Here is a 16,554-nt window from a genome sequence, read left to right on the forward strand (position 1 = left end):
CCATGTGAAGATGGAAGCAGAGACTAGGATGATACATCCACAAGCCAAACAGCATCTGAAGCCACCAGAAGCTGGGAGGGGACAAAGAAGGATCCTTGCCTCAGAGGGAGGGCGTGTGGCCCCACTGACACCTTGATTTCGTACATGTGGCCTCCAGAACTGTGAGAGATACATTTCTGTTGCTGTAAGCTGCCCAATTTTGCCGTACCCTATTCCAGCAGCCCCAGCAAACTAGCTCAGACAGCCATCTAGAGTCCCTCTTTGCCTCCCCAGTGAACGTCCTCATTCAGACGACAGGGTCCCTGACTCCACTCTGCCTCATCCCCTCTGTGACCTCGATATCCAGAGAGCCAGGGCTCACATCCTGCTCTGCCACTTTCCAGCGAGCACCTCCCCGGCTCAGAGACTGTTTCCTCACCTGACAAGCAGAGGAGACAGCATGGAGGAGGTGTGCAGTTTCAATTCACACGTGGGTGCTGCCAGAGTGGCCCAGAATAGGCTCTTCCAATAAATAGCAACCTTCACTCCCCTCAGCCCCTGGCTCAGAGGTGGGATTCCAGGAGAAAACTTGATTTGTGGAACTCACCAGGGAGGAAGAGCCCCGACCCCTGCACCAAAGGTGGGAGTGGATAGGGAGAAGGCGTGGCACTTACAAAGGGCCTTGGTGGGTCTTGCTGTATATGAGAGTTCCTGCAGCCAGGTGTTAGCACCTGGAGACAAAACACCCCACACTCTTCGGGTTGACAGATAAAATACAGGATGACCAGAAAAATGAGAGTTTCACATAAACAGTGAGTATGTTTTAGTATATGTTTAGTGAGTATGTTTTAGTATAAGCACATTCCAAATATTGCATGGGATATACTTATGCTACACAATATTTGTTGTTTATCTGAATTCAGATTTAACTGGGCACTTTGTACTTTTATTGCTGAATCTGGTTTACCCACCCCTCATCTTGCTTCCCCGACCCAGGATTTGTGGCCCGGTCCGAGACAGTCTCAGGAAGAGGTCGCAGGACTGCTGTTCGGTTCAAGATAACCACCGGGCCATCCACTGGCCCACCTCTGCCTCCGTCTACACCCCCCCAACTCAGTTTCTTCTCCTCCATGTGCAGAACGCTCTTTCCTGTCCCACCTACGTCTCCACATAGGAGGAATCAATAACAATTTTCGGGAAAAAATACAGTTGTCATGGAAAAAAAATGGAGTGAATTCAGAGTTCATTAGGCAAGTTCATCAAATTGTCCACCGTGTCTTGCTGCTCCTGGGAGCCATCTGGCCCGCCCCGACCAGTGTGGATCCAGGTGGGAAGTGTTCAGGAGCGGGGGTAGCGGTGGCTTCCCTGAAGTCACAGCTCGGAGATGCTGGGCAGGGACCAGGAGGGGAGGGCATGGCAGGGCCCCATGGGATTCTGGGAATGCGTCATCATCCCTCAGGGCAGGGGCGGCATTGGTCGGGACCACCCACCAGCCCTCACAGTGCTTTTTCCTAGGGCTATACACACATAGAATGAGGAACAAAGTCACTGTCATTGGCTGAGCGAGGTCTGCTCGTCCACGGGTATTTCTTGGGCTCGAGCTCTGCACCCACGATTGTTCCAGGCAGCAAGCCAGCCAGACGAGGGCCGCCCTCACAGGGCTGACATTCCAGGCAGGGATGACAGTCAACAAAGAAACAAGGATTTGCAGAGTGACTGCCTTCCTGAGCTGCAGGGCTGCCAATGCTGGGTCCTCTACCCGCCCCCACACTCTCTGACGGCCCGATCCCCTCAGTCATAGGGCAGCGCTAGGCAAATCCAGAGCTTACTTTGCCCACAGGGCAGAGTCCTGTGCTCTCTGGCACTCTCTGGAGCGCTTGGCCCCAGGGTCAGAAAGCAGGGTCACTGGTCCGCACAGGACTCAAGGGCTCTAGGATTCTGAGGAATTCACTCCCAGCAGATGGGATGGTCTGGGCTCAGGTGCCAAATGGTCACTCCGAAGTGAAAGCTCCTCTGTTACTGCCCTGTTTTCTCTCTTCTGCAGGGGCCTTAGTTTGGGTTCTCCAGACACAAGGGCTGGGGTGCAGGTGCTCCCAGGAAGCAGGAATAGAGAAAGCAAGACAGAGAAGAGAGGGGAGCCGGGGAAGCGCATGTGGGTGAGCAGGCTCCCATGGGGAACTGAGACTCGGAATGGACTCTCCAAGACCCAGTTAAGCTGGCGATTTACCTACCAACTCCCATTGTACTGGCAGCTCAGGCTGATGCCGAGGGTGTTAGGTCCCTTGAATGTCTGCGCTGCCCTATGCACAGCTGAGCACCCTCCTGTGCTGCCCGGGAAACCGACACATGCAGGCACTTGAGAAGGAAGTCGCCGCTGAGTGCAGGAACTGCCCATGGGCTGTGAGTGAACTTGGAGTCAGCCTGCAGGGGTCTGGGTTCTGGGGTGGGCCTTCCCAGTGCCTGCTGCAGTGAAGGATGTGCACAGCCAAGAGATGCATCGATGATGGGACATGTGTGAGGCCAGGGCCAGCAGATTTTGACATTTATGGGCCTTGCCTCCAACTTCTCTTCAAAACAGCAATGGGTGTTATAAATATAATAAAGCCAGAGGTGCGACACTGAGGGCTTGAGGGGCGACCTTCAAGAAAGTGAGCACAAAGGGACTCTCTGAGAAGGTGACATTTTAGCTGAGACCTAAAAGACAAGAGGGAGCCAGCCACGCAAAGTCTGCCGGGAGCATGGGCAAAGGCCCTGAGGTTTGGGTAAGCTTGGATGATTCTGGCAGGAGAAAGTTCTCTGTGGGCAGAACGTAGTGAGGGAGGGGGAATGAATGACTAGAGGGCAGGGTGGGGCCCAGGCAATGCAAGGCTTTATGTATTTTGTAGGGATTTTAATTTTATTTGAAATATGATGAGAAGTCATTATAAGTTTTTCAGCCAAGGCGTGACATGGTCTGACTTTAGAAGGATCCCTGAGGCTGTCGTGTGGAGAATGGACTGAAGTGGGCAAGGCGGGGGCATGGGGACCACTGAAGAGGCATCCAGGTGAGAGATGATGGTGTCTGCTCCAGAGCAGGTGATGGTAGAGGTGGGGGAATGTGTGATCGGATTTGGAGGGTAAGGAGGCCAGATGACTCCCCAAGATCTATCATATGCTTAACATGGCACTTGGTGCTTTTCATGAATATTTCCAAAACCTTGAGGTGTTATTTCCATTTTTCAGAATTGGAAACTGAGGCTCAGAGAAGGCAAGTGAACAGTCCTTAATGGACAGTCAGTATTCGAATCCGAGTCCAGCCCCCTGCTCTCTCCACACTAACTGCTTTCTCCTTTTCTCTCAACAATGTTGGCAACCCCATCTGAGCTGTTGGGGACTTTTGAGATTCCCATGGTAGACATAGTTAGGGGTGCTTCCCTTCTGTGTCCCCGGTCTTCTGACTTAAAATACCCAAATTTCTGCTCTAGGACTCCCTCCTTCCTCATCTTTGGGGTAGGCCCTGATTGACCTGAGTCAGTCCATTAAATTGGATTAAACTGTGGCCTGGCCACAGAGATTGTGACCTTCTCAGGCCAGTGGGGCACAAGGGGAGATATTATGGGGGACTGAGGGACTGAAGTCCTACAGCAGTGGCCGCCTTTTGTGACCATGAGGGAAGCCAGCCTTGGGTGAAGCCAACGCTGGCAAGGCACGGTGGAGAGACAGAAGAGACTGGGTCCTTGGTGTTGCTGCACAGCTAATTTGAACCTGACTTTGAAGCTCATCCCCTTGGACTTTTTCGTTTTGTGAGCTAATTATGGCCCTTTTTATTTAAGGAAGTGTGAGCGAGGTTTTTGTTCCTTACAACTTAGAGAGCTCTGACTGATATGGTCCTTCCATTCATCTCTTCCCACAGAGGAGGGACCCCAGAGCTGGCCCAAAGCAGCCACCCAGGAGGCATCCCCTGAGCCTCTCACGTACACAGGGACAAGTTCAAGCTTGTCCTTCTCACCACTCAAGGTAGTGTTGTGTGATTGACTCTTGGGCTTCTTGGAGAGAAGGTCATACTGGGTGACAAGTGTCTTGTGGGACTCCTTCAGGCCCCACCGTAGCCAGAGCCCTCTGGGTGGCCTGGAGTACCATGATCCGGGAGGATGTCTGGTTTGTAACCAGGTCCCAAAAGAAGTCTCACAGGAAGTCCCTTTCTGCTCTGGACTTAACACCCCTCTTCAGGGGGTGGGGGGTGAGGTGCGAGGACGAGGGCCCCCTAGGTTCCTCATGGTCCCCACATGTAGCAGGTACACCCTCCCCCGGGATTTTTGAAGAGACTTTTTAATGAAGAGCCTATTTAAAGAGGTAGCAGCAGGAATGAGGAACCAACCAGTACAGGACAGTGTTCCAGGTGGACTGGGATCGTCTCGTCCCAGTTCTCACTTGTAGTTCTCAGGAATAACTGTAGAATGTGCTGGGCGTGCAACATCCGGAGATAGGCAAGGACTGGTCAGAACAGCCCAGGCTCCGAGACAGTCCCCTTCCAGAAACAGGATGTCCTTCAGCGCGGTGAAGTGAGCTAATCTAGATTTCTTTCTGTTCTGAGTGAAGGTGGGTGAGTTTCTGTACTAACCACATGTTCTGATGTTTTAACATCTGTGGCCTTGCTGCCCCTCTCAGGGCTGGCCAGTTCCCAGGGATAGTAAAGCAAGTGAGTCTTTCATATGCAAACCACACAATCCAGAACCTGCACCGCCCCCACTTCTCTTTGGGCCTCTCACACTTGGGGCCACTACCCCCTGCCCTAATCACCCCAGGGCCAGGTACCAGACAACTAGGGACAGTCCCTATGCCCCAAAGCCAGCTGAAATTATTCAAAAGAACCAGTCCTAAGCTTACCCTGCCTCGCTTGCTCCTTCCTGGGAAACCACAGTAAAGCTTCTTGCCCATGTCTCCCCTCTCCCTCTGCTTCTTGCCTGACCCTGGCGCCCGGTGACTCACATTGCCGCAGGGTATAAAGCCCAGGGCTGCTTTTTGGGGTTCCTCAGCCGTTGTACAAGTGGGGCATGTGTAGATGAGACTCCATCCACCACAGGCAGCTTTCCTGAGCCGTGGGGGACCAGCTCACAATGAATCTGAGGCGTCTGTTGTCCCCTGCCGTCCATCTATAAGGTACAAGCCCACTTCCTGTAACTTGTGTGCGTGAGTGTGTTCTGTCTTACCAGACTTGGACAAACTGGTAACCAGTGCTTGTGAACCTGCTTCACATCGAGGGATGGCGATCCACCTGGAGACCAGCAAGAGTGGGAAGCCTGAATGGGCAAGGGTGGGAAATGGAGTTAGCAGAGCCCAGGGAGTGCTCGGGGCTGCCCAAAAGGAACTGTCACTTCTAGAACCACAATGAAGAAGAGAGAGAGCAGGGCTATTGGCAGTGGGACAGGAAAATCCTGACCCCTCTCTCCTCCAGGCACTGATCTGCCAGTGCCTTGCAATGGAGCCTGGGTGTACTAGTCAGCTACTGCCAGGAGAATGCCAGTGACAAACAGCCCCAGCATTCAGTAGCTTAAAACAGCAATCACTGGTTCTCACGCTCAGGGAGGGCAGCACTGTTCTGCATACTTTGTTTCATTCTGTGGCCCAGCCTGGAGGGGCTGTAGCTGCCAAGGTGCATTCTGCTCATGCCAGTGCAGTGGTGGAAGAAAGCATGCCCCAGTAAGCCAGCATGTTTCAAGCCTCTGAATGCCTCATGCCTGTTAATATCCCATTGATCAAAGCAAGCCACATGGCCGTGCCCAAAGTCAGTGGGTGGAAAGTCCCCTCCACTGCCAGCAGCCCATGGCAAGAGCAGGGATGTGTATTTCTGTTACAGAGGAGAGAAGAATCGTGACCAATAAGTCAGTCTCCTTCAGAGCGTGGGGTAGTCTATAGAGCCAGGCTCCGTAAGCCTGGGGAACGGCAGAGATCGGAGCAGTGGGCAAGCAGGAAGAGCCTCAGACCCATGCCCTCCATATCTCGCACCTCGACATACCTTTTCTCCAGGTGAGTCTCCTCCCCGCCCCCGCACACACTCTCTACAGATGAACTCAGCACAGGATTCTCTCAGTGTCCCTGGGCAGAGGCTGGGAGGGGTTAACTGGAGCATTGCACCAAATCATAGAGAGAGACTTTTTCAAAGACTTGATAAATAAATCACTGCTCATGTTTAATTCAAAGCCCCTGCTGCCTACAGAGAACACAGGGAAGAGGCGATCTTTCAATTAAAACAGCTCTGAGGGGCCTCTCTCCACTCTCCTGGCACCTTCCGGTCTCCCCCCTCTGACCTGCATGATCCTGCAGTGACAAGCTTAGAATAAAATGCACACTCGTTATCCGGGCTGGTTGTCCTAGCGTAAGCCCATGGGTCATCCTCTTCCCTAATCTCACCATCCAAAATTGCCCCTTCTGGGTCTCTTTCTATCAAAATCCAGTCTTGTCATTATGTGATATTTCTGTAGGTTTTATTTGTTTGTTTACTGTTTGTCTCCCGCACTAGAATGTCACCTCCATGTGAGCAGGACCCTGGCTCATCTTATTCCTCTCTGTAACCCTAGCACCTAGAACAGCACTTAACACACAGTAGGTGCTCAAAAAATATTTGTGGGTTGGGGTGGCAAGACAAGAAGTCTCCCCCAGGCACTTTTTCTTTTCTAGGTGAAATACCTCTAGTTCCTCTAGTTTCCCTTCTGAGGCAGGAGGCTGAGCTTCTGGTTGGCCCCAGGCAGTTCTCTGAGCTTAGAGTTTCGTAAGAACAGCAGGAAGGTCAGAGGAGTGTGGCAGCTGATGTTTATGAGGGCCTGCAACAGGCCAGCACCACACTGAGTGCTGTGTATGGACTATAGGGTGTGATTCCCACCAGAGCCCATTTTACAGATGAGCAAACCAAGGCGCATTGAGATAAAGTCAATTTTCCTGCGTGGCACAATCCACATTATGGTGGAGATAGTATGTGAACCCAGGCCCAGTGCTTCTGGAGCAGGCAGCCTGAGTCGCTTTTCCGGAAGGTGAGAGCTTTTTATAACTACAGAGTGATGTGAAGCATGAGTTATCACACACTGCAGCATCCAGCTTCCTGAAATCTCAAGTGGCAAAAATCAGGCCCCGTGATAAAAGAAAGATCAACTATTCTCCTTGTGGGTTGAGATCAAAATAAGTTCTCAATATTTTGGACTTGAAACCTGTTCTTTAGCATTTGCCAAGAGGAAATCCTGTTCCCAGTGTAGCATTCATTTTATGAGCTGGTCTAGGTGCCAGCATTCAGCATACTTTGTGTGACTTAATCCTGTTAGCAATATCATGCTATTGATATTTTTAATCTCCATTTTCCTTTCAAGAAAACCAAGGCTCCAAAAGGTTTCATGACCTGGTCACCCTCCTAGGGAGTGTCGGAGTCAGGAATTGAACCCCCAACCTCAGAATCATGCTCTTTCTACTATAATCCCACAGAGATTATATTATTAGTTGTAGTCATCATTGCTAACGTTTACTGAGCACTTACTGTGTGCTGGGCAGCATGTTTAGCACTTACAGGTATTAACTCATTTGATCCTAATTACAAGCCTAGGAAGCAAATGCTATTTTGACTCCCATTTTATTTTATTTTATTTATTTATTTATTTTTTTCATGACCTGCACTCAGCCAGTGAGTGCACCGGCCAGTCCTATATAGGATCCGAACCCGTGGCGAGAGCGTCGTCGCGCTCCCAGCGCCGCACTCTCTCGAGTGCGCCACGGGCTCGGCCCTTGACTCCCATTTTAAAGATGAGAACATTAAGTCTAGATGGTTAGGAACTGTTTGAAAATGTAGGTTTTATTACTATTCAGGTATGGTGAGGCCACTAGACCAGGAGGAGATTGTCATTGAAAAGACAGTCTGTTACTCACAGATCCCAAGAGGAGGAGCACACCACACCACACAGGCCACACAGAAGCGCACCAGGTGAGGCAGGAGGTGTAAAGAAAAATACAACTTTAATATACGCAGTTTTGTAACAAATGCTTGCTAAAAACATTTTAAGTAAAGCAGCTTCTAAGAGGCCATATAGAGGTCAGGTGGGCCCAAGCACACTAAACATTCCAGGAAGGGAGTGACCCCCACCCGGTTCCAGGAACTGACTAGTTCCTTATCTAAAGGCCACCTGGCCAGACCCCGGGGAAGATAAATGATTGAGAAATGCGCTGTTCCTTATCAGGGTGCCAGCCAGCCTGCTAAAGCCTACCTGTAAATCTAAAGGCGCCACAAATCTATCAGGGTACCAGCCTGCTAAAGTCTACCCATAAATCTAAAGGCGCCACAGATAACCAACAACTCATCCTGTCACAAAGATCTTTTCAGAAAAACTGTATAAAAGATGCTTGTATTGTAAGCTCTGGGTCGCTTCTGTCCAAGAGACTAAGTGACCCCAGCATGCTGGAATAAAGTCCCTCTTGCTTGATTGCATCGGTCTCAGTCTCATGGTCTTTGTGAAGTGAGCCATCCCAGTCTGTGGGATTTGTGCATGGTGCACGGATCTTACAGAGGCAGAGGAGAGGGGGAAGTGTGGGCAAGAGCCTTTACTGTGGTTTCCTTATGAAGGAATGGGTGAGGCAGGATAAGTAAATTTAGGATTGGTTATTTTGAATAATTTCACTGGGCTGTAGGGCATAGAGACTGTCCCTAGTTGTCTGGTATCTGGCCCTGGGTTGATTAGGGCAGGTGGATAGTGGCCCTGAGTGTGAGAGCCCCAAAGAGAAAGGGTGTGTGCAGGCTCTGGATTGTGTGGTTTGCATATGAAAGGCACACTTGCAGGCGAATCCTTTACTATCCCTGGGAACTGGCCAGCCCTGGGAGGGGCAGCAAAGCCTCAGACGTTAAAACATCAGAACGCGTGGTTAATACAGAAACTCACCCACCTTCACTCAGAACTGGAGAAACCTGGATAAAGCTCCTTTCAGAGCCCTTACTCTTAACTACTGTTATTGATGAGACGGCCTTTCTGCAGCAAAATACTCGTGAGTGCAACGTGGGAAGAACTCAGGGGGAAGCTACAGTTCTCAAAATGTGAACAAGAGGAGTGGGGTGAAGGCTGAGGTGGGACCGGGGTAGGAGCCAGAAGGGCTGCTTATTTTTCCAGCCAGATAAAGAGTGCCCAGAGGGCTGCTAAGAGCTGGTGTACCTGTTGATTATATTACTATTTCAATTTTGGAGAAAACTAGACAGAAACTTGGATCCCCCATTATGGAGAACCCACATTGGATCCAGCAGTCTCCACCACAAGTGTCCTGTTTGTACGTCCTCATTATTTGGGATGGGCAGCTGGAAAGAGAGGCAGAGCCTGGAGTAAAACAGCAACATCTGTTGGAAGCTCCCAGGAGAAAAGTTCTCCTTTTGTTGCATATTAAGTCATTAAAACAGCAAAAAAGGAAAAGGGACTTTAATTTCCCCACCATATGTGAATAATATTTTAATGCCAAGGTAGCTGGGAAATGGGCCCTGCCTTCAGTTGGCAGGCCATGGGGGGGAGGTGGGGACATGGGAGGGTGAGCCATGCACCTGAGCCAATGTTTTCCCTGCAGGAATGATTTTAGGAGCCCGGGTTGGGTCTGCTCGATTCTGGGCTCCTGGTTCTTCTCTGCTCCCCTAGGGATCAATTAGAGCTCAGGGAATAATACTGGGGTTTCTGACTCATGCCTAAATCATTGTCTTAGATCCCAGTCCAGAACCCTTTTGAGGCCATGGCTATTTCTCTGAACCTGCTGCCAAGCCCCTGGGTCACTGAAGTCGGGATTCCCCAGCTGTCCCACCTTGCCAGGCTGCCTGGTGCTGCCCAGTGTCTGCCTGGACCTCCATGAGTCATCTAGAAGGAGAGTAGGCTTTGGGTCCAGCAGTCTGGGTTTGAAAACCTGCTCTGAGCACTAAAATGGCCCATGTGACTTTGGTCAAGAGTCTTGGCAGCTCTGGGCCTCAGTGTCCTCACCTGTGAAGTGGAGGCACAAAGTGTAATACCTGGCATTGTACGGTCTGAAGCCAGCGCTGGCACCTGCTCATGCTGGCGCTTCCCTCGCTGAGCAGCAGGGCAGAGGAGCCACCTAGCCCCTCACCTTCTGATCAACAGTGAATGAGGCCCTTTCTTCTCTTCCCATGGTGCTCATCTGGGGATTGTGACTGAGAAAAGGATGTGACATTATCATCCAATCTGGCTCATGAAGGACAGGTTCACTAGAGGGTCTTCTGCCCAGGTGCCTCTGGTACCTGCCGATGGCATCGTGAAGGCTCTGCACTCTGCACAGTGATGATGCTGCAAACCAGGAAGGTCAACGGCCTCATTTCTGTTTTGTTTAGGGAGTGAATTGCCCAGTGTGCTCTTGCCTCTGTCTCCTGCCTTCTCCCAGCTCCTTGGTTCAGACAGTGCATCCCTCTTGCTCCGTGTCCCAGGCACAGGGCCTCCATCTCTGCCCTGAGCTGGACCCAGAGGCCTCGCATTTGCCCACTGGGTTTGGATGCCTAGAAGAGCCTCCCAGGCAGTGCCCTCCACAGGCAGGGTGGCCCTGGGCAAAGCCTCTTACATCTCGTGCACCAGTTCCTACTGTAGCTGTGCCTTTGGTGCACCTGGGAGTCCCTCTGGCAAGGCTCAGAACAAGCATCTTCTTTCCAGTGTATCCTCAACTATCCCTCTTAGGAAAAGATGGTCATTTTTTCTACCTTAGGAACAAAAGGCTTAGAGCAAAGTTTCATTCTCAATTGTAGCAACCACTGCAGCCACAGCTGTGGCTCTTATTATCAGTTTATTGAGTAGTTTACCTGAAAGAGTGTATTAGTCAGGGTAAGCTAGGCTCTGCTGCAGTAACAAACAACACCCAAATCTCATGGCTTTAACCCAGCTGATGTTTAATTCTTGTTCACACACATTCTGCTGCTGGTTCAGGTGACTTTCTGGGACAGCCATCCTCTATGTGTGGTCCCAACAGTCCACACATCTGGACCTGACTTCCAGGGTGGGAGAAGATGCATTGCTACCTGGAGCCAGATGGAGAAGTAAGCTGGACAGTGGGAACAGTGGCGATGCCCCCCACAGCTCGTAATCATGACAGTGGTAACAAACACACTCACAGCGGCCACCATCAGAAGGTGCTGCACTGAGAGCCCTGCACACTTCTTAACTCATTTAATCCTCACAGAAATCTTATAAGGTAGACGTGACTTTCACACCCTTTTTATAGAAGAGGAAACTGAGGCTCAGAGAAATGAATTGATTTGCCTGAGGCCTACACATCTATCCAGCTTGTGCCACCTCCAGGTGAACTGCACTGATAGGGACAGAGGGAACAACCCTCTAGCTTCCTGGCTTCTCGCAGAGCTGTCTGGGACTGGACCACACAGCATTCTTTTTGCTGAGTAAAATGTCAGATATGCCTGATGCCTGTTGGGCCCATGTATGGCAGGGGTTATGGTACTGCCTCAGTTTCCCCAAAGTGGCAGAGAGACAGGGATGAAAGCAGTCCAAGAGGGCACAGACTGAAACCAGTACAAGAGTTGCAGGCTGATTGTGCTCCAAGCAAGAGCCCTCCAGCTCCCCTGTGGGAATTAGCTACTCTGCAGAAACCTCAAAATCTCTGGCCCTAGAAATGACATCATTGGCCCACTGACAGAAATGCTAGTTCCCACCCCTGAAACTCTCTGGACACTCCAGTCAGAATCCATGACTTTTGACAAATCAAGTTTCATTCTAATGCTGTTTCCCAGGGGCCCAGTCCAAAGCCCCCTCATTGATGAGCAGCCTCAAAATTGGGTAATACCATGAACTTTGGAGGTACAGGTTTAAGTTATGATGGTGTCTACCTGTAACAAACTAAGAACCCAACAAATGGTATATCCAATAAGAAGTTTATTTGCCTCATGAAAAAGGGATCCTGGGGAAGTCACTCCACTTATGTCATCAAAAACGTAGATTATTTCCACCTTCCTGCTGTGCACCCTTGGCATGTGGATTTGAACTCATGGCCACAAGATAGCTGCTGTGCCTTCAGGCATCATGTCTGTATTCCAGACAGAATAAAAGGAGACATTTGAATGGCTGACTCTGCTCCAAGAGCCTCTGCCTAATCCTTAGTGCTTACATTTTGATGGCCCAAACTGGTCTGTTGGGCACATCTAGCAGCAAGGAAGTCTGACAAAGTGAATATTTTAGGTTTCCATCCTCTAGAAGAGGAAGACAATGGAAAAGGTGTTGGGAATGGCATTGGGCTTCCAGTCCTTGCTGTCTGCCAGAGACAGTCAGATCTGGCGACATCACTTAGAATGTGACCTTGCATAAAGTATTCATTTACACTTCGGTTTATTCCTTTGGAAAATGAGGACAATACCAGTGTCTCCCTCGCAGGGTTGCAGTGCCTAGAATACAGTAAGTATTTAATAAATGGAAAATATCATTATAATTATTACAATGAGGAAACAATATTTACATAAAAAGGCAGGCAGCAGGCCCCATTAATGTATTTCTGGAAAATTACTGAACTAGCCTAAATTACACAGAAATATTCAAAAAATCCCTGCAGAGGTAGCTTAGAGATTTACTTGCAGAAGCCTGAGGCTGAGGAGGGTGGAATCTGCTAACCTGTTTTCCTCCGGTGCCCGTTAGGGGAGCATATCAGGGATTATAAACAGAGGAGGAAGGTCGACCAGCGAGTCCCCAGGGCCACAGCCCGGAGGCTGCCTGGCCCTTGTGAGGCTACATCTCTGTAGGGAATGAAGACTGGGAATAACTCAGAATCCCCCTGGCCACCCTCTGCCCAGGTGAGCTGGGACCCTCTCCCCACCATGCCCACTTGCTGTGATGCATTATTTTTGTTGTTGAACAAACAAAAGGAAGATGAAAAGAAAGCTGGAGGCTGCTGGCCCTGCCCATGGAAACATCTCATTTTGGTTCCAAAGTGAGCATGCAGGAGCTGAGAGCTGGAGCAGCACGTGAGCTGGCTTCACCTTGGAGCTGGGCACTGCAGCGGCGACACCGGAGAAGAGCAGGCAGACACAATTCCTGCCGAGGAAAGGCTCTGGCCCTTGCTTATCTGGCCCAAGTACCTCGAATAGCCTCTGAGGGGCTGTGGCCACAAGTAGCAGAGTGTACGAGACTGGCCATTGGGCCATCCAAGTCCATTCTGGCTGGGGCTCGTCCCCAAGAAGCCCCAGTAGGAAGTAATGCGACATATCCTGGGATCCTGTGGAGGCGGCAGCGACAGTCCCTGTGGGCCAGGGTCATTTGGGCCAGTGCAGTATCTGGGACAGTGTAGGTGCTCCCACGTGGATGGGATTTGCCATGTGCCGATGCTGTTGGGCTGGCCTGACCAGGCTCGGCTGGTCCTGCTCTGCTTATGAACGTCTGTCTCATAAGCAGGGACGGAGGTGCCTCCACCCTGCAGCCTCCCGGGGCTGGCTTCCTCCGGCCCAGTGCTCCAGCAGCAGGAAGGCCTGTGAGAGACTGGACAGGACGTTCTGCCTGGTGAGGTCGTTCACACATATTGAGCATACATGAAGCACTGACTGTATGCACTGCCTTGAGCCAGACAGGGCTGCTGCCCAGCATTGGAAACTACCGAGTGTTTGTATGCAGCTCTCGATTTTCATTTAAAATCTCCTGATTTTCCCCTCTGGCACATTTTTCTTAGACATGACCTGGAGTTAGTCGCTTGGAGAGAGACACAGAGGAAAAATTAAATTAGGAGTTATCAGTGTCTTGATGGCAAATCCAAACAGACACCGAGAAGCTAGCTGTCCCAGGAAATCAGCTTCCCCAGATGGGGATGGATTTGGGCAGGAAATCAGAGAACGCTGCCTGGCATACAGGTGTCCTCCTTCTGAGGCCTGTGGGCTAAGCTGGGCCTGGGGACAACCATCCATCAACCCATCCCTCCTCATACCAGCTCCTGCCCACCCCCGGGCCTGAGCTTGAATCTGATTTGACTCATTTATTTAAGCTTCTCATGAACCTCCAAAATCACTCCTGCCTCAGAGCCTTTGCACTTGCTGTTCCTGTGTCCAGAAATGCTTTTCCCCCCAAATTTAGCATGGCTCTTCCCTTCTTGTTCTTCAGGCGTCACCTCCTAATGCAGAGTGGCCACCCTGTCACCCTTCACCCTCCATGCCTTTTTCATGTTTTTGTTCTCTGACAGCACTTGTCTTTCAATTGTCTCATGTTGTTGTCCTCCTACTAGGAGGCAAGTACTATGCCCCCAGTACCTGGAAAGAAACATGGCATATAGCAGATGTTCATTAAATTTCACTGAGTGAATGAAAAGACCCTATTTTACAGATGAGATAACTGAGCCTCAGAAGCTAAGAGACTTGGCAAAGTCCACATAACCGGTAAGTGCCAGGACTCAAACCCAGGTCTTTTGTGTTCCTTCCATCTAGGCCTGCCCTCCTTTGTGAATGTTTCAGATCTCTTCTAGTTTCTATCACAACTTATGTCACCTGGATCCTGTTCCCTTGAGGATGGTCTTCTGGTCAGGGAGCAGAGGAAGGAAGCCCCTGCTTTGGTTTCCCAGCCTATCACCCCCCGGGAGGCAGTGTGGCATGGTGACTGGGCCCTGGGACACGATGTCCTGCCTGCTGATCCCAGCTCTACCACTTACAGACATTTGACCTTGGACACAAGCCACTTAACCTTTCCATGCCTCGGTTTCCCCTTCTGTACACTGTGGCTGATAGTGATATTGCCTGTCTTAGAGTGTATGTAAACATTGAATGAGGTCATCTACTTCGAGCCTCGGAACCAATCTTGACACAGCATGGCAACAATCAAACATTGCGGTCAATGTCAGGTCAGCGTGTCCCTCAGCCTCCTCAGACCGTGAGGTCACGTGGCATCTCCCATAACTCTGCACCTGCTCCTGTCAGTCACAGCACCTGGCACGGTCCTGAAATCAATCAATCGATGGATCCTGTCCCCCTGGTAGGAGTGTATTTCTCCCCTTTCTTTCCTAATAAACCCCTACACAGGGCCATCTCCTCTGAGGAGACTTCCTGGATTCCTGGGCAGAGGACTCCCTGTGAGTCTGTGCCAGACCAAGACAACACTCAAGCAATGCCACAGAGAGACCACATGGCAAGGAACCCCCTCACAAGCCATATGGAGACCTCCTAGAAGCAAATCCTCCTGTCCCAGCTAGTTCCTTAACTACAACCTCATGAGAGACCCTAAGTCAGACCCACCTGGCTGCATTGCTCCTGAATTCCTGGATCACAGAAAATAAGATCATAAGTCTTCATTGTTTTAAGCTGCTAAGTGTTGGGATGACTTTGTATGCAGCAACAGATAACTAATATAGTGTATAAATATCCCCCCCCCCCCCCGCCGAGACAGTGTTGCCCTCTGATGGGGTAACCGTGAGCTGTGCATTCTACATTGGCTCCCAGGGGCCCCAATGGGATTAATCTTCAGTTGCCCAATGTGATAACTTGCTTAATTCTGCCCCTTTGTGGGCTGCCCTACCTTTCCTATCTCACTTCCACCCCGTGACTTTCACCTCTCAAACCATTTGTCTCAAATTCTTGTCTGTGAGTTGGCTTCTGGAGGCCCCAACCCAAGAGACAGGGGATGTCCACCAGGTGGGCTTGGCTCCATGCGGCCTGAGACCTGGCAGGGCCTGACAGCGGCCTCTGCCCAAGGGACGCCTGGGCACAGTGTGTCCAGTTTCTGGGAGCCTAAGTCCCGGGCCTTGTTTCTCCTATAGGTCTTATACCTCCCAGGAACCTTGCCTCCTCTTGTGCCTGCTGGGTGGAAAAATGCCTCCTGAACCCTAGGTGGAAGCATCAGCACTCAAGGCCTGGGGAGCCGAGGACATCCCAGACCCCTGCTCACCTGCTCATGGCCCTCACTTTCTGCCTGTGCTGCAGCCCCCCACAGTCCTGAGCCTGGAACCTTCAGTTACCACCAGGGCTTCCCAAATCCACCTTCCCACCCCCGCTCTACAGCTGGCATACATAAAGTCTCCCCACAATGGATTAATTTTCAAATGCATGTAGATGCTGTGATGAATAGCATTCAAATTCTTTAAAAATGCGCCTGAATTAATTCACAGTTGTTCTTTTTCCTCCACTGGTTTCACAAAGTACCTCCACCCTTCTTGGGTATGCAGATTTTTCTGATACTACAAAAGGGCCCTTGCACTGACTAAGGTAGGGACCCCGTGGTCCAACACAGGTCATTAGCCCAGGGTGACAATGATTTGTGGGGTGACAACTGTGGCAGTGCAGGGTCAAGAAGACAATTGGGGGCCGCAGGAGGGTATTCTTGATCCAGACCATCTCACGTGTGTTGTCTGGGCCTTCCAGAAGAGCTGAGACTATAAACAGGAATCTTGCTGTCAGATCTGGGGCCAGATTTTTGTTCTGAAAATGAGGTCACCATTGGTGGTATCCACATTTGCTGTCCCTGGCATCAGGATTTCCCCCTGGGCCTTGGCTGATGACCTCCTTGCTTGTGATTCAGGGAGCTGCTGGCATTAGGGGAGGGGGCAATGTGGGCAGGGCAGCAGGTCTGCCATGTATAGTTGTGCAGGTTGTAGACATAAAATCCTACAGGTCTCCTTGCATGT

The sequence above is a fragment of the Cynocephalus volans genome, chromosome 3 (assembly GCF_027409185.1).
Source record: "Cynocephalus volans isolate mCynVol1 chromosome 3, mCynVol1.pri, whole genome shotgun sequence".
Classification (NCBI taxonomy): Eukaryota; Metazoa; Chordata; class Mammalia; order Dermoptera; family Cynocephalidae; genus Cynocephalus; species Cynocephalus volans.